Here is a 22,911-nt window from a genome sequence, read left to right as displayed (position 1 = left end):
CTAAAAAATGTAATTTTGGAAATTTTTGTTCCAAGATAACAAAAATGGACATTATGAGAATTTTTTTTTTTTGAGGAATTATACGCATTAAGCATATGAGAACCATTTTATTACATATTTTTAATATAGAATAATTATAACATAGTTAATAAATCATTTTTTTAATTATATTATGACGTAGATATAGGTTATGTTCAAATGTCATTTTGACATTTGATCCTACGCTATTGTTTACTTTTTAAGTGACAGTAATCTTAAAACAACAAATTGTGGCCAGACACATTTTTACAAATTCATCAAAACAAATGCTTTTTCAATTGCATTTAAAATTATTCTGCATTATAAATATATTTTAGCTATATGATACATTTTAGGAGTACCGAATATATTTATGTAAACGTTTAGGTTATGTTAGTATCATTTGACGTTTACACGAGCGCCATTTTCTATTCCCCGCAAATCGAACGCAATCTTAACACACCGATTTGTGACCATGTCCGTTCTTACAATTTCGCCAGCATAAAATCTCTTTTTAATTGAAATAATAATATAACAACACGCGTTCTCTTAAGCATCGATCAAATCGATTGCGAATTGGTTTCGCAACGCGAAAACGCTTTTACCCCGCAATCGGCCGATTCGATACGAAATAGAAATCCGAACAGTGGCGTTTCGCTCGAGCGCACTGCTCATCCATCTGAATGCAAGAGTGGCAAAATGACCGCTATGTGTGCGCGAATCACAATCGTTTCACTGCTATAATTTTCAATACGTATCTGTGTACACGCGCGTCGATCTTGACACAGTTTTTAGCGCGCGATTTACTTCTAACGACAAATTACTAGATTAAACGTATTAATAATATTGTTATTAAAAACGCCCCCCCCCCCTCCCACACATATAAAGTATATGCGGAAAATCGTGTCTACGAAGCCGACAAAATCGCGCAACGAATCGCTTCTGAAAGCTCTTCATTGTGTGCTTTGTGACTAAATGTAGAAAAGATAAAATGAGCGGCAAGGTCGAAATGTGTTTCGCACATTGTGTTTCTCCGTCTTATCAATCGTGCAGAAATGACATAAAAGAGCGCGAAAAAAAAACATCTTTACAATTGTGTGTATTCTTATTTAATACGTTTTAAGCGTGATACAAAGAGCGTTGTTATTTGTTTAAGGATGTATAAGTTTTAACGGAGACGGCATTTAAAATTTTTTCAGAAGAGGGCAGAAGTTGGGCAGTCAGTGGTCATTTTTTTTAATATTTCTATTCCATTAAAATTCATACTTAGTATTTCATTAAAAAACATGCATTTATAATAGATTACAATACGCTCGTTGCCGAGCGTATTATAATCTATAAGAGCGTTCCTACTGCAATGGCGCCAACGCGATTTTATTGCTTTTGACGTGAATTTTTTACTTCTGAGAAGTGATGATTGTTTTTGCGTCCTCATATTGACTAAAATTTGGTTTGAATATACTTTGACCAACACTTATGTCATAAGTCTGTAGTAATATCGGTAAGGAAAGCTATCATATTTTAAAAATATAATGTAATATCAAAGTGCAGACTAACTATGGAGCAATATGCAAAGATATGACGTCTGTCTGTACATATCTTTATTTTTATATAAGAGATGAATTGGCTTACTTTGTACTGTGGACTTGACCTAATGAAAGTTCTAAAAATATAATTAGTTTTTTCAGCTGCAAATATATGTTTCGAAAATGTCAAATTAATTTTCATAAACATTTTTGATCAGCATATAATTTCATTAGCGCCTTAATATAAATATATATCTACTGGTTAAAATTTATTCGAACATCAATAGTGACAATATAACTTTACTGAAAAATACACATTCACTGTAACATTTATACATCGCATATAATGATAATTATGTGAATGTATATAATACAACATATGGAAAAGTTGAAATCATATAATTTGACTAGCACCTGCCAGATAAATTATATTCTCACTAGTAAAAATATATATCTACCAGAGAAAATGTATTCAGATATGCTTTCACTGAAATGATATATTTGAACAAATATTTTCGAGTTGTTCTTTTATGTTTCTTTTGAGAGAAAACCTGGTTTAGAATAAGAAAAGGTGGAAGGGAAATGCCCCCACCTGCCTTCCCCCAAATGATGTTTTTGGGTTTTAGTTTCAATAAGGACGCTGAAAAACACACCAAACGTCAACGGCCATTTTGAATAAACATATTTTGCCGGTATGTTAATACTCAAAATACTGATGCGTTGCTTAAAATTTGTTTTTTTATTTAAGTTCGTATAAATCTGTACTCACTTTCACTTATCTCATTGTTTGTCAATATTAAGTAGCATTTTTTTCATGCACTAAATTAATAATAGGACAACTTAAATGAGCAATATTTAAAATAATTGTGCCATAAAACATTACTGTTTGACAGATTAGGTGCGAGCATGCTTTGGTCAAAATATCCCATGAATCTGCAACTAATCCTTTTCCAAAAAAATCCAAAGATTTGCCTATACAACTTACATAAATGCACAAACAATTAGTTTTATGGAACAAAGTATTTATTTTAATGCACACATCTCTTAAAATAATTCCCTGTTAAAATGCACCCAATTAATAGTAAGGAGCTGAAGTTAATAAGAACCATAATATGTAGTTAAAAGTTATATGATTTGTAGGGTATTTGTATATATAATTCTTCACGAAAATATAATGTTGTAAGGATGTTTTTATAAGATGTTCTTTAACGTAATACTCCATGCAATCAGATATCAGAGAGGATTAAAAGTCAACGTCCAACGCAAACGAAAGCTCAGAACCGGAATTTATACATTATACAAGTATTGAACCAGTTTCAGACGCTTTTAGCACGGCCTAAGAAAACTCAAAACTGCTATTGGCAAGGTCGTATTTTCAGCGCTCAAAAATGCCTTCAATGTAAAAATACTTTTATTGCGTGTGTATGTTAGGATTCTAACTGAACCGACTGTTGCATTCGACCAAGGGATGTTCATGTCCGAAGCGGAATGCACCGCAAGGTCGTTCACTTTATAAACAAACGATAACCTGTTGCCATTTTCTGAGCTTCCTAAGTGTAGCGATATATAAAAAATGAAAATATTCGGGTCAGGAGTTCCCGTCGGCCTCATTTCTACTCGTCGACAGAAACCGGATTCCAAAACAGTCGGAGAAAGTACCGGACGGCTTTTACGCCGTGGGCTCTCGATCGAAAAACTTTTACAACCGCTGCTCATGTGATATCGATTTGTATGCATGTATGTAATAAATTGTGTTTGCGCGTTAAAAACTACATTTTAATAACTATCGAAAGTTGCCTTTCGATGTTTGCGCGTCATTCGAGGCAGTGCAAGGAGAATATTTGCATTTATTTAATTTAAAAAAATGCTAATGACTTTTTTTGTCGCATGTCTACGTGCGGTTATATTTTCGAAAGTGGATTAAAACGGAAGGTGATCTAGATATATTCATAAAATACATGCGTATCAATTTGTTATGCACATTTACGATGCTGAAGGTTTGAGTGACAACTGAAACCTTTAGATTTTTTAGGAGATATATTAATATTCTTAAATAGGAGTCTGCAGACGGGGCATGAATTAAAGTGTCATTAGATATGGTAAATCTTGGATATTAATTTTCAAGATGCTTCTAAAAGTATTTGATCTACAAACAAGTTTTTTTGATTTCTGATTTATTATTGGCTCCAATATTTTCTAGTTATTACAAAAATCTCTGTTTTAATATATTCTACATTTTTAAAGTTAAAAAAAAAGTTAATATATATCAAGTATATTCATTCTAATTTATACAAATATGTTTTAAAATTCTCAAATTTTATCAAAATACTCAGGGTTGAAAAAGTGATTTATTTATCCTTATCTCGGTAATTAGCACATAAAAATGTATATGTCAGACTTTGGGATCCATCCATCCCCCTGTTCGGACTGTGAGTACTTTTTCCTACCATTAAATGTTAAAATTAGTATTGTGAAATATCTATTGTGATTAAAGAGAATGTATTAGCATAGTTTAAACAAATAAAAACATGCAGGTTGTAAAAAAAATATTTTGATAAGATAATAAACGATTGTGACATAATATGTATTATATGTTACAGTTAAAGAGTTTTAGATTTTAATAAAGTATGCACTAACTATGAATTTTAGTTAAAGCTTACAATGCCACATTTCATATATACTTTCACTAGATAATGCACTCTTCGTGTATGCTTTAACTAGTGAGTGTGTGAACTTTTAATAAGTCGTCAATAAACAAGATTTGGCAGACAAGCACATTTTATGCAACATGTATTTACCTAATTATTATATACATTTTTCATTCTATTTGGTCTATTAATTCGATCTGTCAATTGCTAAAGATATTCTACAATGATTCAGACACTAGGTTTGAAACATCGATGTTGATTTTACAAAACAGATTTATGACTTTGTTAAAATAAAGTTTACACAATATTCTTTTTTATTGGTAAATAAGAATAAGATGTAGAAATACATATTTTGAAAATGTGTATGTTTCAATCATCTATGACAGGCATGGCGAACCTATGGCACGCGTGCCCGAGATGGCACGTTTGAGAATTTGGATTGCACGCAAACGATTTCCAAGTTCAAAAATATTTTTTAATTTTTAAATTTAAAAAATTAAAATCTTGATTAAATAATCCGTGAATTATTAATTTATTTCATTTTATTAATTATTAAAGATAAACGATAATTGTTTTAAAAAAATAAATAATTATTTATTTTTTCTATCTTGGTAATTTTTTTACTCGGGCACGCCACACAATCGAGGAATAATATTTGAGGATTTTTGGCACGCGAACCCAAAAAGGTTCGCCATGCCTGATCTATGACATGGATTTTAAGCATCAATTTAGGGTATTTTTAATAGAAAGATTAAAAAAATAATTAATATGCAAGAAATTATATACGTAGAAGTTTAATTGGTGAACCTTTACTTTAAATGTAATAATGGAACGTAAAACTGACACATCGAAAGTCGTTATCCATAATGCGACAAGTTATTCATCTGTCCAATCAAAAAAGGTTGTAAAGCCAAATAAAAAATAGCGTTGATCAATACAGTGAACACCCCATGAATAACTCTCTGCAACAAATCTATTTATAAATACGATTATATAAATTGGCAACGAGATTTACCTTACACAAATTGCAGATAATACTTATTAAATAATTAATATATATATAATTGGTATTTTATTTTATTGTAATTTTTAAATGATGTAAAATTGATATATTTGCGTTTTTATAATCAATACGAAAATAAATTAAAATTTAAAGAAGTTCTATAAAACACAAAATTATGAGAGCGGCACAAAAAGAAATTTTCATTTGACAGCGCAATGCAATATGAATTACATTTTATGTAGAGCTGCCATTTTAATTAAATAAATGATTATGACTCATTTAAATACATTTTTTAAATATTTTACTCTTAAACTGCGCAAGAGTAATTTTCCAAATAAATGTATACCCGTGCTGCTTATTGAACTCTAAAATTATTTATTTAGCTTTTTTAAATAAAATTCCGTTATACGAAACATACATATCTAGATATATCGTTTGAAGACATAAAACCCCTGGCTTAATTAAATTTCGAATTTAAATCTTAAATTATTAAATAGTCAATATACACCATTTTGCACGCTCATATGTCAAAGTTATTAAAATGGCCGACTTGTTCGAGTGTGCATTTTATAACGTCCCATACAAATGTCAAATTTACCATTTTAATTATTTAACATAAATTATTATTGAATTATTTTAGTCTCAACAGGAAAATTGTTATCTATTGCATAAACGTGTTGCACTTCCCGCGGAACAAGTGGCGTGCGGTGTGGTGTTTGCGAATTCCGCGAATATATTTAATGACCCAAATTTCTCTCCTCGTTCGCACTGCATTCGAAGAAGCTGTTGCGCAGTGGGGAAATTTACCGAAACGGACGCGAAGTTGAACTAAAATTTCGTAATCGTGGATTAGATGCGCAATGAAACATTTGTCAATAATTAAACAAGACGACTCGTCTAAATTATATTTATTTCAGTTGCGTCAAACTCATTGACTTTAGGCCAAATGCTGGCGATAAAAACAATATATTGGTAGAATGAATACTGCAATATATATGTACCTAAAACTATAGATTTTTTATATATACACTATATATAAATACAATATTATATATTTAGTAAAATATTAAGTTGCTTTAAGTTGCTTAAAGTTCAATTCTAAATACTGGTATTACCGGTAAAGCCAAGACATAAACGAGATTTCTACAATATAGAAATTAAGTTTTATATGATATTGAGTATATTTAGTCATTTTAGATTTACCAAGAATAAACGTGCATTATCAAAATAAAATAAATCAGTTTCGGTGTGAATATTGGCATGACCTACCTTAACACTAAATATCAGTGTTTGTTTTTTGTTATGGTGAGTGACTTTGAAATTGGATCGAATCTTAAATTATCTAATTCTAGATGATTTTATAAGACTACGTTTATCCAATTGAGCGTTCCAAATTTATGTATAAAAACTCTGTTATACGATACGTTCCACAAAAGCATGAGAAATCGATTAACATCTAACTGTTATGGGTGTTGTTGAACTTGGAAAAATTAAATAAATATATTATATCACGCAACAATGCAATTATAATCGAAACGGTAGCCTTGGTGCTTAAGAAACTGTTATGTATTATCATTTATATTAGATACTGTTGGATGCTCTGCAGCGTGAAGAGACGTAATAAGCATAAATCTTGGGCCTTTAACCTACTAATAGCGGCAAAGCCTATGACTATATAACACATATTCATTTTAATAATATACATGAATATGTTGTTTAAAATGCTTTTATTAAGGGGTGTTTTTGAGCGCTGACCATCTAGCTGCAAAGATTAAGAATAATGGACGTGATCGTGATTATTTATGATTGAAAGTCAGCGAGACCCAAAAGATTTTCGACACCGACAAGATGGAGGGGGGCAGGTGGTTGAATCGTCCCCTTTGAATTTATCCAGAAAAATGCATGTCATTATATTAAGAACTATGAATCATAATAAAACAAAAATATTAAAAAATAAAGCAAAAATTTTCAACTTATCTTTCAAAGAAAATCTAAAATAAATAGTCTCAAATCTATTCTAAAAATATTTTTTTTAATATATAATTTCAGTGAAATCATATCAGAATACATTTTCACCGGTAGATATATATATTTTTACTAGTGAAAATATAATTTATTTGACAGATGCTTCAACCTTTTCATATATAGTAATATAATAATTTACAAACTCATCATTATTTATTTACATGCAGTAAATTTATATTTTCACTAGTGAAATACAAATACATTTTCACCAGTAGTACATATTTATAGACTAGCAAAAATGTAATTTAACTGATAAGCGCTAGTGGAATTATATGCTATTCTAAAACGTCTATGAAACTCAATTTGACGGTTGCAAAACGTCTATTTGCTGTTCAAATCCAAACTAACCCTAAAGAATTAATTTAATCAAAACCATGATTATCTGAAGAAATTTAATTAGTTTAGGTCTGTGTTTGAACAACAAGTGGAATTTTGACCAAATGAACAGTGAAAAAGACAATCATCACTACTCATGAGTAGCTAAATATTTTTAATTCACGTCAAAAGCAATTAAATCGTGCGTTTGTTATCGTAGCAGAAATCTAGTGTTCATAAAATTACTTTTATAATAATATTACGACTTTCAAGGAGTCAGAATATTTTTAACTTATGACTTCAAATAAATGAGGATTGGATGCAATATATTAAAACCGAATTTAGTCAAAAACAATTATAACTTCTCAGAAGGCAAAAATTCACGTCAAAAGCAATAAAATCGTGTCGGCGCCGTTGCAGTGGGAACGCTGCGACGGCATGATTTTATTGCTTTTGACGTGGATTTTGTACTTCTGAGAAGGGATAATTATCTTTTGCGTTCTATTGGTCAAAATTTGGTTTAGATAAGCTTCATTTGATCCTCACTAACACGACCACTAGATAACCGAGCGTTTCTAATGCGACAGGGACCCCTTGAATTTGGCCAAAAAAATGCATGTCGTTAAATGAAATATTATGAATCTTACAGAAATGAAAATATTAAAAAAAAAATGAAAAACTGTGTTGCTGGCCTATTAAACCCCCTGACAATGTATATAGATTTACTTGTAAATCAGGAAACGATAATGTTTTCAGTGGTAAACTAAAGTTACTAACACAATCAAACTGTTGATAACTAACAGCGCCCATCAAGAAGGTGTCTGGCTACTGTTACGAATTGCTCTCCGTGACCGATATCTGTCGGTGCGTACCCGATCCGTTAAAATATGTGGGTGATTGTACCGTTGTAAACGTGCCAGTGTCACGACCGGAAGAAAGCCAGAGAAGGACCAGGTCGTGACCGTTCTTCGTGCGAAAGTATCAAAACGAGACAACAATCGGTCGGCGAGCTGGCCTTTTACTTTCGACGAGATCGAAGCGTTTTCCTTGACCGTGACAGTGCTATTGTGGCTACGTGTCATATTATCGAGATTATATTTACGCGTTTTATAAATGTCACTTTCACGTGTGTATAATACAATCAATCGTAATATAAAATAGAAATTTTCGGAAGTGCCTCTTCAATATCAACAACCTTGTTTTTTTAATTTATATAGCAATGCTAATCATAATTTAAAAAACAGTGAAACTTTTATAGACTGTAATCAAGCAATAGAAGACTTTTAAAATACATAGGTATAAGCATTACCAAATATATGTAGTGGTTATTTTCCGAATATTTTACAACCGGTTCATTTCAGAAATTAAATATTGTAGATATTCATTTATATATAATTATTTATTTACACAAGATGTAATGTGACTACTTTTTATATTAATGTATCACTTGTAAAATAATGTAAATCTATTAACTATGATATCATGTGCAAAATAGCATCAAATTATTCTGTAGATTTCCAATCAAATGCGCTTGTTTCTATTAGTGAATAATTACTAATTGAAATATTTTTAGTTTCTATATGTTTTTACTTAAACGATATATTATATAATTTAAATATTTAATATTCGCTTACTTAATCTTTTAATTTTTCTAATGTAATATTGTACTTTTTCGTTCGTAATAATATTTTCTGTTTTTTTTATATATGTTTTTTTATTTTATTATTAACATTCTAAAATGTACGAAGCACGGTGTTTGAAATTGTATGCGCTAGCGCAATATTATGAGCGCAATATGAGAATTTATTAGCGCGTATGTCAAAAAAGCTTTGACATATCATATCTTGTAAATTCTAATAACGCAAAAAATATTTTTCTGTAAGATTATATAAAATATAAGAAAAATCTGTGTTTTAACCCTTTGCACTCGTAATCGTTTTCGTACTAGGTATGTCGCCAGCTCGGGAAAAATGAAAAATGTTAAATTCTTTTTAAAAATTATAATTATATATGTAGAGCATAACCATGAATAAACTAATATCAAAAACGAAGAAATCAGAACAAATACTTGCATTTCTCTAAATTACATTTTAATTTTTTTTGGTTCTCTCAAGTACCATTGGTTGGCAATCCATAACAATAAATTAACACAATAGGGTGACGACCCTTTTTAAAATATTTATGGGACCGAAAAATGTTTAAACCATAAATATACACAAATAACAATATGCCGCTCGGTTTTAGGTTTAGATATATCTACCTGCGAACGAAGCCAGCTTACATCGCTCGCAGAATTACAAATTGTACGTTTTTTCCATAATTAAAGAAACCCACAAGATATCTATATTTATATAAACTAATATTAGTCTCATCGCCCCATCGAAGGGCAAATGGAACGTTGCAGTTAGTGTCATATTATTTTATATATTTCTTAATTAAAAATAGACAAAACTTTTATTAATGAATAGCTGTATGGTAAATATGTATTTGTTTGTAATTTTATACGACGACGACGGTCAATTGGGCGATGGTTTATTGGGCGACAGAAATTAAAAAAAACTTGCACGCCTTGCTTTATTGTAAATATTAATAAAATATACATTAACTATTTATAGGACACCTTGAACAAAGTGGTACATGTTTATACCACCAAAATTAAGGTTTATTTTTCCTATGTTTTTTTTTTAATAATGAACCTAATGTTACAAGAGCACCCGTGATAACGTACATTGGTAGGTCAGTTTACCATTCAATATAAAGTTGACTTAATTTAGAATATTGCAACCTAAAACGACAAATAAGATATTAATTAATTTTTAAAAAATGTAAATAAAACAAAAATATGTGTCCTATAAAGGGTTAAAACGAAAAATTATATTGGAAATTCCAAAAGTTTGTTCTCACAGTAATTTATAATTCTCAAAATATAAAAAAATCGCGTAAAGGGTAAAATCTGCGATAAGCACTTATCAGCGCTAGTTCTGGGTTATTATATTTATATATAACTACCCTATCCAGTTTAAAATAGATAACGGTAAAGTATGCGATTTTTGGAAATTCCAAAAGATTGTTCTCACAGTAATTTAAAAGTCTCAAAATATAAAAAAATCGCGTAAAGGGCGAAATCCACGATAAACAATTATCAGCGCTAGTTCTGTGTTATTATATTTATAAATAACAATCCTATCTAATTTAAAATAGATAACTGTAAAATATGCGATTTTTGGGAATTCCAAAAGTTTGTTCTCACAGTAGTTTCCAAGGCTCAAAACATAAAAAAATTCGCGTAAGGTCCCACTATAAACATTATTTTGGTAGGTATTTATAATAAAATTACCGACTTTAGCCTAAGTGTTTTATGATATCGAGTAACTTTCTTAAATTCTTGAATAAAAAAATCAAACTGTTTAAGTGATTAATTTTATGATTAAATATGCACAAATGATAAGTAAATATACATATACATATATCTTATGTAGGTATATTATATTTTGTTTAGACCGAATAATGTTTTCATCTTTTAATTCTTTTCTAAAAAATATTACTTATATTTTCGTATGTATTTAATTACGTTAATTATTTAATTAATTATAAGATCATGATTTGCATCACATTTATTTGTAATGCATTATTATTGTATCGCCCAAAAGACCATCGCCCGTTTGTCTGTTGCCCATTTTGAATCGCCCATTTGACTGTCGCCCAATATACGATTATACACTATCATTACAAAACATATCTTCACAATCACTATATTTAGCCATAGCACTATTTTTTCACAATAATATTTAAAAATTAACTTTACAATAACTTCACAATAAAATTACAAAATAAGTAATTAAACAAAATTATCAGTCACTATATATAGTTTCACTTAGACACAAATTACGGACAACCGAGCCGCTGTCGAAAACAGAATAGGTAATAAAAACGTCACCGACGCGTGTCAACCGAAAGGCGATCGCCAACTGTTGCCTTTGGGAGAAGCTACGGCAAATCTGCCGTTAAATTTAGTCATCAAAAAAACCCCGACTTATCCCGATAAATAAGCTCTCCCCGGCTTGATTCAAGTAAAAATGATATTTTTTTGATAAGGTATGACTCTTGAAACTCTTGTCTACAACACTGCAAAAACGCCATTCAAAACATGCACAGGAAATACCCAAAAATCGACGTTATATTTCATTAATTGAAATGGTGCGTCTGACGCGCCTGACGAGTAATATAGACCCAAGTACTGGTGCGTCTCACGCACCATACGAGCGGAAAGGGTTAAAGGGTGACTGAATTATTACGCAAACGAAAATTCCAATTTGAATATATGTTTGCTTGTGAAATTTTTTTACTTTTAATTCCAACTGCTTTATATTTTTCTCTATTTTTAAGTAAACAATTGTGTAATTGTAGGAAATGTCTGTATCGTACCAATGTAAATCACTAATATATAATAATTGTTAAATATTGTACGACATTAATGCGCCATTAATACACATGTAAAATAAATACAGGAATGATTCGAATCAAGAGCAAGTAATAGATCTTAGATAGTCTCACGAGAAAGAAGAAATATATTATAAGTGAGTATGTGTTGATTTTTTAAGATGATAAGAACATAATTAGAACCGTTTTAATTTGGGGTAAAAAGTTGTATGAGAGTTTGCTACACATACCAAACTTCTTTTGATATCATATATTTATATTATTCACGTAAATTTAAATTTAAAACAATATTTTCAAATAACGCACTCATTAAAAATTCAATCAAAAAATCATAAAACTAGTAGTTTACTAGATGTATTATGAATATAATAAATAATATATATTTTTAATGACTACCGCTAAAATGTTTTTTGCTGTAGATAATTTATACATACAATAATAAATAAATTAAGCTTAAAAAAAGTTGAATTCATATAATAAAATAAGTATTATCTAACCTTCAAACTTCAAAAACTCAATCCAGAGCACACAGTTTATTTTTATCTTAACGGCAAAATTTTTTATCACAATGTTTTTTTAAATAATGTTACTAAAACTATATTTTATCTTATTGATCATCTTTTTAAACTACTGCGGAAAATATTTTTTTAAATAGGTAAACCTTTCTACAAATATTAAATTTTCTTGATTAAATCAAATCGGTTTAAGCTCTTAATGCAGCTTAATATTTTTGCGTAAAGCATTCCTTTTAATGTTAATATCAAATCAAAGCTTTTATTTTTTAAAGAAAAAAGTAGGAACTATTTTTTGGAATTGAAAATTAAACGATATTTCTATATTTTATATTGGAGCAAATTTAAATGCGCCACATGATAAAGTCTAATTTAATTACATTCAAATAGATAAATACACAATTCATAAACGATTTCTAAGGTTTTGTATTATAATAAAATTTGGTGATTAAACTAAAATTATTATGTAAACTATTGTGAATGAAGAATGTCCAGAGAAAGGTTGAGAACTGCTTTTATTTCGTTTTTGGCATTATCCCCTTCACTCTCAATACTTTTAGCGTGCTTTAACGTTCCAAAAAAACCCATAGATTTAATAATGAAAAATCTGTTTATATTAATTTTAAAAGGTTTTTTGCGGCCAGATTAAAAATGGTCAATTTTAATCGTCATCGCAAGACCTTCGCCATATCAACAGGTAGTGACAACTTTGCCATAACAAGTTTGGATATTTTTTATCGATTGACTCGAAATCGGTTAAACGAGTTCAATAACGGTAACAAATTCATATGAATTTGTTACGTGCATAATTTATCGACAAACGTTTTAAGCACAGCTATCTATGATTTGTTACATAATTTGCGAAGCCCTACTTTGAAGACGTGCGATTTCGGGATAGTTACCTGAGGATTATGGTTCAGGTAAACAGTTTACGATTTTCACAAAAGGACAGGTAAGAGTTGTAAAAAATAAACATCGAAAGAATCAACAGGTAAAGACTTCAGGTGAATTTCTTGGAATTGTGCGTCGAAATTGTGTTTTTGAAGCTTTTCGCCTTCAAATCAAACAAGATACAATTTTGCAACTTTGACGAAAATTTAAAAAATCAACATCCGCAAATTATATAAATATATGTTCAACGGTGGTAAATAAGACAAGTTTAGACGTGTGAAATACATTGTTAAAGTTTGTATTTACTTATTGAATGCTTATAAATTTTGCATTTTAGAACGTAAAAGACAGACAATAGTCCTTGCGATAAATTGATTTATTACTATATATTCATACAAAAAATTGTATGGACCTGTAATGGAAATTTATAATTGATCTTTTAATAATTAAATATTTTTCCGAAGTCATATTATGATAATGTGATATATAAATGACATACGATATGTATTTGAGGAAAAAGTTGTTCTTAACATTTTATGTAATCGAACTAATGAAAAAATACATATATACAAAAAATATATACTTATGTACATACATATGTATAGCAGACATGATTAGTTTTTTAAATAGTTATCTAATTGAAATCTAATCAACTCGTAGATGTATTTTATTATATATTAAAAAATATTATTTTACAATAAAAACAAATCGTAAATGTTTTTTAAACCACATAATATTAAATCTTTTTTTATTTATTGCAAATATATCTATCATGATTAGGCAAGTTTTTTCAATGCGTTATAATGGCATTAATACAAAAAAATTAAAACATTTTATTCGAATATACATACATACTTATAATATACGTCAGATCAAACATATACACATATTCCTAATAAAAAATAATAATAAAATTTGAACCATATCGCATTTATTATTCCAGCTCCTCGTAGCTTTCACCGAAAGCATATTTATTTCTGGAATAGTAAAAATTACACCCATAGAAAAACCTTTTCAACTCAAAATGCCCAATATTTTTTTATAAATGATATCTATGGCTTGTTAATAAAATATGCTAGCGATCATTTGTAGGCTATAAATTGTTTAAGCGATCAATTGGTAAATTGCTAGCGGTGAAAGGCAGGAGATAAATTTTCCGGACCTTATAAGTATCATAGCTCACATACTGACATCGGTCAATTGAACTTTGAGCTTAACACAAAAAAATAAGATTTGTGAAAGTAGACCGGAATTTTAGAATCGAAAAACTTTGTCACTGCCTCCGAGAAGCGAACTATATTAGTGACTGTAAAATACTGCTGATAAAAACCGTGTTGCTGGCCCACTAAAGCCTGCTGACATTGGTTATGGATTTATTTGTAAAGTTTGAAGATAAGTAAAATGTCAACACGGATTTTTAATCATAATATAATGAATATTATATATTATATTTGTATATTCAAACAAACGTATGTTTTTAATAATATTTAATTAAATATTTACTATATATTACACAATATTTTTTTATATATTGTTATCTATTATTATTAGACTTATAAGCCAAATCCAATTTCATATAATTTTTAAATCCATTGATTAAAATTTATTAAAAAATAAGTTTCGTAACTTTATTAGATAACTAGTTTTCTAGTGAAACAAATTTTGTCAAATCTCTGTTGCATTATAAACTTGGCCTTGTATTTTTAGTATATCACCCACATTGCCTAAATTTAGTCAAGTGGCAGTCTCCGAGATTGTCATTATATCACTGCTTAATGTGTTAACTTAGTTTAGACTGAAACGGAGCTCCAAATTGAAACATAATAAATAATAACGAGTATTATAAATAGCTTCAATGTTTTATCGAAGAGTAATTAAAACCGGTTTAAACGGCAACAGAAATAAAGGCCCTTAAAACGACTTATCTGTGGTTTACCTTCTGCGTATAATAAGGTTTTTTGTCAGTGCGGATGTATTATATTTATAATTAGTATTGTAAAGCCTATACTAAGTGATACTAAAAATTTGTTTAAAGAATAATATAAAATAAACACTTATTCACATATTTATTCTAAGTGACTGTTAAAATAGTATACATTCTCAAATTATTTCATTAAATTCTCATTGTGTTTATGCAGTTATTTTTTATTATAAATAACAATTTGTATGCATATTGCACACACGCGTTCGCATTTCAATCATAGTTTCTGACACATGATTAGCAATTATTATTACGATGTGTAGATTTAGGTTTTAGATATATGTTGCAGAATAAACAAGGTTGAAACAACTTAATAAAGAAATAGTCACTATTAACACGAATGCTGTATAAAGTATGATAGTAAGTTTAATAAACAATAATAATTACGCATTTAATTATAAAGACAATGGATTCTATAAATATATGAACATAATCATATACATGTATTAAGCTACTACTAATCATATTATTTGTATATTTATTAATCTTATACTAAAAGTGAAAACATAATATTACATAAAAATAATAATTGCCTAAGATCCTTATTATTTAACTAAGATATTTTTTTTTGATTGAACATGTTTTAAAAAAAATCATTGCGCAGTTAAAAGTAGCCCAATAATTCGACAAACATCATAAAATATCCACTTTAAAAACAACATAAACCAAGAGATAAAATCCAACTAAAAACAATGAAAAACTAAAACCAGTTTTTCTTGTACAGTTTATTTTAAATATATAAATAAAAAACGGAAATAGTATTAAATTGGTTATCAGAATCGTTTTTTGCTAATATATAATTAATGACATATGTATATACCATAATATGTTAACACCGAAAAAGTATTTTTTTTAATTTATAAATTAAAGAATATATTTAGATTAAACATTAAAATTAAAGATTTTTATTCTAAACTGCGCATTTTAATGTAGCCTGATAGATTTTTACGTAATATCTAACAAAGTACTTTATAAAAAAATAATTTATGGATAGGATAGATAAATTTTAAAGCCAAAATAAATAAATATTATTTTGAAAAACATCTAATAACAGTTAAATTTAACTTTTTTTTATAGAAAGTAGTGAAAAACATAAAAATTAGTAATATCGAAAAAAACTAAAGAAACTATTCAATAACAGTGCATTTAAAAGAAGCCGTTTTTTGTATATAAGGTGGTAATATTGAATCACAATATATATAAAATGTATTACAATAATTCTAAAGAAACGTTTTTATTTAGAATTATTTTTTATCATAATTCTATTATTTTTTGTGAATTATTAATAAAAAATATTGTTCTTTTTACCACGGTTGTCTTAATTCAATTCTAATTATTCAATAAATAATAAATAAATATGGGTGCAGTTCTACATAAAAAAAAAAAATATTTTTTGGGAATACTGCCAAACACCCAAATACCTAAACACCAATCTATTTTTGTAAATAAATTATCATGTGTCAAAAATAAAAACATAAAATTGAAAAATTGGTAAAAATAAGCAAAACATATTTTAAACGATTTTTTTCAATGGACACGTTTCATTTTCAAAATTGCGCATTTAAATGTATCCCAAAAATAGGTTTTTACACATAAAATGTAGTAATATTAAATCACATATCACCTATTAGCAAGATTTGTTGAAAAACAGAGAAACGTGCAAAAAAGATAAGCTTTGCGTAAAGTTTTCGCATAATTTTTATGGTCATCGAATTACTTAGAATCACAGTTTTTATAAAAAAAAAAAAAAACATTTATAAACATATAATTAAATAAAAATAGATAATATCGAATAATAAATATTTTAGAAGCCTTTACTAACCACCTGCTTTATTTAAAAGTAGCTAACACAAAACGAAAAGAGGTGATAATACATTACTTCAGATCAGAGCTAATTTATATAAGTAGAAAAGTTTTATTTATAAATATAAGCGTGTGCTTTAAATTTCACTTATTTTATAGAGTGATTCCTAGCATTCCATTACTTAAAACCATACTATATATTTATATATACATATACATTTAAAAGTAACATATAAAAAGTTTTATTTGTTTACTACAGTTCTAATTTATGAAATAAAATATTTCATGAAGTAATGACAAAGATTTGTATATAATATTTATATCAACGTGTTTTTTTTATTTATTATATACTGTAATTTGAAAGTAGATGAGCTACTTTAAAAAAGGGTTATATGGTAAATGAACATTACCTTAAATCACAGTTTGGTTTGTTGTATATTTAGTAATTGTCCCCGCGGCGCCTTTCTCTTCAAGTCTCCGCGAAAGAAAGGCTAGCAGATCCTCGAGCACAAACACACGCACACAAACACACTTTCTTATTTTGGAAACTTCAATTTGCTACACATTTCATCATTGCAGTGTCTCGGATGCTTTTGATTAAAGTGAATTTAAATTGAAATCGGTACAATTGATCACCCGCGATTTAAGTCTAAAGTCTTCATTGTGCGTTTCTTATTTATTCGACGAGATAAGGTAAGGGTATGTGTAACGGCGAGGGTAGGGGTGTGTTCACACTACAGCGGCGCACGCAGCGTGTCGGTGGTCGGACGGCCGAACGGCAACTGCCAGAAGTGAAACTCGCGCTGCTTCTCCCCACCAAGAGTGCACTTCTACTTATGTGTGGGTGCTTCTGGTGCATTTCCACCGGACAACCCCAATTGGCGAATGTCGCCTTTCGCGTGAGTCTTTCATTTCTTTCATAAGACAAAATAAAATTCATTCGATTCAACGAGAGATGAAATTTTATTCGTATATTCTGACCGATTGTTATTTCGAAACTGATATCATTTTAAAATAAAAATTGTTACAATCAGTTTGAGCCTAATCTAACCTCACTTATTATATTGACGCAATCAGCAATACATACCTACATTGTATGTCTAATATAAAATATTTGAGAAACACTGATTTTATATGTATAACCGAAAGAAATATAATACATAAATTAACTGATAGTTTGCTATATCAAAATACATTATTTTGCATTTTTACTCCAAAAATAAAATGGTACTCAAAAACCACCAGTTGTTGCTCCCCACTGTGTTTCCCGTGAGCATATTCACAAAATGCACGCTTTAGGGCGAGACCGCGACGTCACATCTCGCGTCTCTTTCTAGCATTCACTCGTCTCTTTCTAGCGTCTTGGTGACGTCGCCGGGCCGGCGTCGTGCTCTCAACGCATGCACACATTAGCCAATCAGCGTTCGCACGTTTATGAATTTATTATATGTAATGAGATATGAATATGAAAATATTTTATAGTCTATTTGCTGTTCAAACCAAAACCTAACATAAACGAATATGATGGTATAATGATTAATTTGTTTAGGATTTGGGTTTGAACAACACGGGAAACGCAGCCTGGTGTAACAACTAGTGATTTTTGAACGTGGTGCCGTGCTAACTAAGTACCGATAAAATTACTTAAGTTCCGTTAACTTTGCTAGTTTTTTCCCTTTAAGGTCTCATTTTAAATAGATTTTGCTAGAAATACTATCAGAAAAAATAATACAGTTTATTGATTATCACCAAGAGATCCTGAATAAAGCTATTCTATGTATTATTGAATAGCAGAACTTACAAAATAAGTATGAAAAATACGTGCAAAAAAAACATAAAACTGTGTTTCGCTTTGCTCTGTTCCATTACAAGCTTCGAATACCATTAAATCTCAAATTTGATAATAGAAAAAATGTTTAAAATAATAAATAAAACCAGTTTTATTGTTTTAGAAGTATGTTTATTGCGATTGTACGTTAATTATGTCTATAAATCAATGAAACTGGTTTTTTCAACATTGAAATGTCCATTTTTTTAAATAAAAAATTAGGATAGATTAGCAAAATATATTATTGTATTTTATATTATATATTTAACCAGTACTATAGACAAGTGGTACAAGTCGGTAACTAATACCTGAAAGACCCAAGTTCGAATCCCATATGGATATAATATTGTATGTTTCAAAATTTCTATTGTATTTAGGAGATTGAAATAAGTGATTATTATAAAATTATAATTCCGATCGATCATCACAGTTAAGACACCTATTGATATATAGGACTTATTATTTGTTCATTATGTTTACCCGTTGTAATACATTGGGTTAATGCCTCTCGTGTTTCAACAGAAAATTTACAATAAATAAATTAATATAGGTACAAATATATAACTTTGAAATTAAGTACATAAAAAAATAATAATTAAGGACGATATTTTATTATTGTTTAATTTAATTTATAATTAAAATATGTTCATATTTTCTAAAAATGTAATTATTTTATGTATTAATTTATTAAGCAATATAAATTCACAAAAATACGTTACTGTTATAAACGATTGACGCCACAAAATTTTGTAACACGATATTATTTTTCCACACGTAATTTACAAGAAGTAACTCTTATGTCGTATTATATAACCGAAACACGAAAAACGCTATAACTTCAGCTGGGTTTCGACACTAATAAAACAATAACGCAATTCGGTATCATTTATTCGTAATAATTATAACTTGCTTCAGACCACTACTTTATATACAATATATATTTTTTACTTCCTGACGGTTAGAGTTAACCGTTCATTATATAAAATAAACACAAATTGGTTAACCGTGCATAATCAAATTACTGCCACCTATCGATATTCATTGATGTACATATATGCGGTTTTAACAATCGAACAGTTAAAGTCGTGTTTACGATGTGTCAACTTGTTATTGTTTTATTTAATAAATACACAGCGTGTCAAATCTCTTAGCGATAGTTATTCTTTTGCAATACGTAAAGTTTTTTTATATCATTTTTATGACTTTTACTTATCGGTTTGACCTATTGACACATCATAACTGAGACCTTCAATATTCAGTTTGTTCCGGTCAAATTGATATATGGTTAAACGCTGTTTATGTTAACTATTAAATTTTATCTGATTTCCACATTTTTAAATTTGTTCAAATCTCGTTTTTGTGTCGAAATTAAAAACATAATTTTCTTACATATTTACCCATAGAATTATTTTCAATACTTTTTTAATCTAATTAAAAATATCATAAAAGTTCGTATAAAGAGCTCTAAAATATTGTTGTATTTTATACTAACGCATATATTATATACAATTATAATATTATTTTATTTTAGAATTATTTATTTCTCTTACTATATAGCTTGTATTGAAATTAATAAAACATTGTATGTTAGTATAAGTATGTTGATAAAATTGAACTGGCAGTTTTCGTTGCGTTAATAATTTTACGCTGCACGCTTTTCTGTCGTATTTTTAGGGAAGAGAGAGACAGAGACAGGTACGTCATTTATGGGGGAGGGGCATTTAAAATACTAAAATATGCCATTTAATGGTAATACAAAACAAATCTGATAATAAACCACGTATTTCTGTGATTATTTTACGCATTTAAGTCGATTGTTTTAATAATGAGTTATTGTATAAAGCCATATATTCTATTTTAATACGAAAACATCGTTCATATACTAATTTCTATACCTCGTGCGCTTCTGTTGATACACAAATAATCATACGTACCGCACACTCGTCGTCGTCGAACGACGGTAATTATAATATCATAAGCTCTTTAAACAACATTTTATTTTATTTTTTTTATATTTTTGTATATCCATAAAGTTATTGCTTTATGTACATTACGATAAAAAAAATACTACCTTTCACGACGCGTTAATGAAAATGCAGTTCAAGATCACCAGGAAATCTCTAAACCACAGTCAAAATATGTCTATATACTTTTTTGCGAAAACAATAACTGCCAAAGTTTAAATCAGATTAACAAAAAAGGTAGTAAAAATCAATAGTTTTTAATAATGGATATTTTAAAAATAAAATAAAATATCCTAAGTCTATAAAAAAAGTTTTATAGTATATTTATCAACTAAAAAATATATTATGAGGAAATTTAAATATGCATGAAATTTTTGTTCTTTTTGCTCTTTAGGAAATAGAAAAAGTAAACAATAAACGATATTAATAATTTGCATGTTTAGAAAAAAATAGGTATTTCCGTATTTGGTCGATTTTGGGCGCTTCGTGCGGAACTTCGCGGGACGTTATATTATATGATAATAATGGAGCTTCACGCTCGTATGTGCTTCTAGATAAAATATCGTCTAAGTTTATAATATGTTGTTTATATTTTTACATAATAAACAAAGGTGCATGCAGCTCTTGTGCTCGATTTTTTATAAGAAATCTCTCATGCATGTGAAATTAAGTCGAGTGTTGAGGATTCGGACCGAAGACTTCCTTGTCCGTATTTCATGGTCTGTATGGGCTAATTAAATATGTAGATGAGAATGTTCTTCTCATGATGTAACGAGCAAATAACCCAATTCGTACGAACAATAAAAAATATAATTTCCATATCCTATCGTTTAAGAATAAGTTTTAATTGAATTTTCACACAAGTATGCTGATTTAATTTGTGTAAGTGTGACATTGCAATTTAAATATTATTATCTTACATTGTTTTATATAAAAAAAAAACATAAAGCGAAAGTTTAGAGTCGCTGTTTAAAAATGTGCGTGTATGGGCTACTTTTAAATTCTAGCTGTGTCTAGAAAATATAATGTCATAATAATCTAATTCACGTAGAAGCGATTTACCAATATGTTTTTATCCATTACAAAATCGGTTCGTTTTGTGTGAGAAATATACTTCAATTATGTCAATGATAAATATGAGCTATCAATATTTATTAGTAATTTTTAACTACTATTCTAGTCAGATAGATCTTAAACAAACTCTCGTTATGTTTACGCAAATTGCAAATTTCAGTCTACCAAGTACTAAATTAAAACTGTAACTATTCATTATTTTTTTCATATTTATCATATTGCTTTAATATTAAGTTAGATTATTGTCCTATATTATATTTAATAATTACTAATTATAGCTATTCATATAATCTAAGCTAGCAAAAAAATGCATGAATTAAGCCCTAAATATGAACCTTTAATATAAATAAATTATTACGAATTTAAACTAAAAAAAACATATTTTCACACATTTGCGAAAAAATATCACTGCGCAGCTCTTCTTTTTAACAAATAGACCACTTAATAGAGGGATTAAATCGATAGGTCTAAAAAATTTCAAAAAGCTTATAGTTTGAGAATTTAAATTTTATGATAAAGTCAGTCGTCATGTGATATACAAAAACGGGTTCTAAACTTCTAAAACGATAAAGGAACTTTTTTGTTAAAATGGAACACCACCGTGAAAAAATCTATTTTCAAACTAAGTCAAAGTATTCGCTATAAATTAGTAAGAATTCAAGTATCTGTTGCAAATGCATTGCGGAAAGATAACATTCTAAGAATATTGCATATATCACAACATCTACGAGTTTTTTTTAATATATATCACAACATCAGTAAATAGTTAACATATTGAAGCTCTTAACGAATCTAAATATTTTTAGCTATAAATGACAAAATAAATTTAGTGTAAAAAATACTCTATTGTTTACTTTTAAATTATTAAATAAAAAATAAATCA

At 28.5% G+C, this 22,911-nt stretch overlaps 1 protein-coding gene across 1 annotated transcript in view; it reads right to left on the bottom strand.

Annotated features, from left to right (window-relative positions):
* Positions 1–17,977, bottom strand: part of Ptr (patched domain-containing protein) — a 67,491-nt gene extending 49,514 nt beyond the window's left edge. Inside the window, exon 1 of the mRNA XM_088191164.1 lies at positions 17,573–17,977. The gene's annotated coding sequence lies outside the window, so the exon portion shown is untranslated. The remainder of the gene's footprint in view (positions 1–17,572) is intronic.
* Positions 17,978–22,911: the final 4,934 nt, after the last annotated feature.

Source organism: Plectrocnemia conspersa, unplaced genomic scaffold (assembly GCF_051122295.1).
Source record: "Plectrocnemia conspersa isolate PC_06_02 unplaced genomic scaffold, ASM5112229v1 ptg000008l, whole genome shotgun sequence".
In the NCBI taxonomy this organism is placed as follows: domain Eukaryota; kingdom Metazoa; phylum Arthropoda; class Insecta; order Trichoptera; family Polycentropodidae; genus Plectrocnemia; species Plectrocnemia conspersa.
Note: the sequence above shows the minus strand (reverse complement) of the source record. Positions and strands in the feature narration are given on the sequence as shown.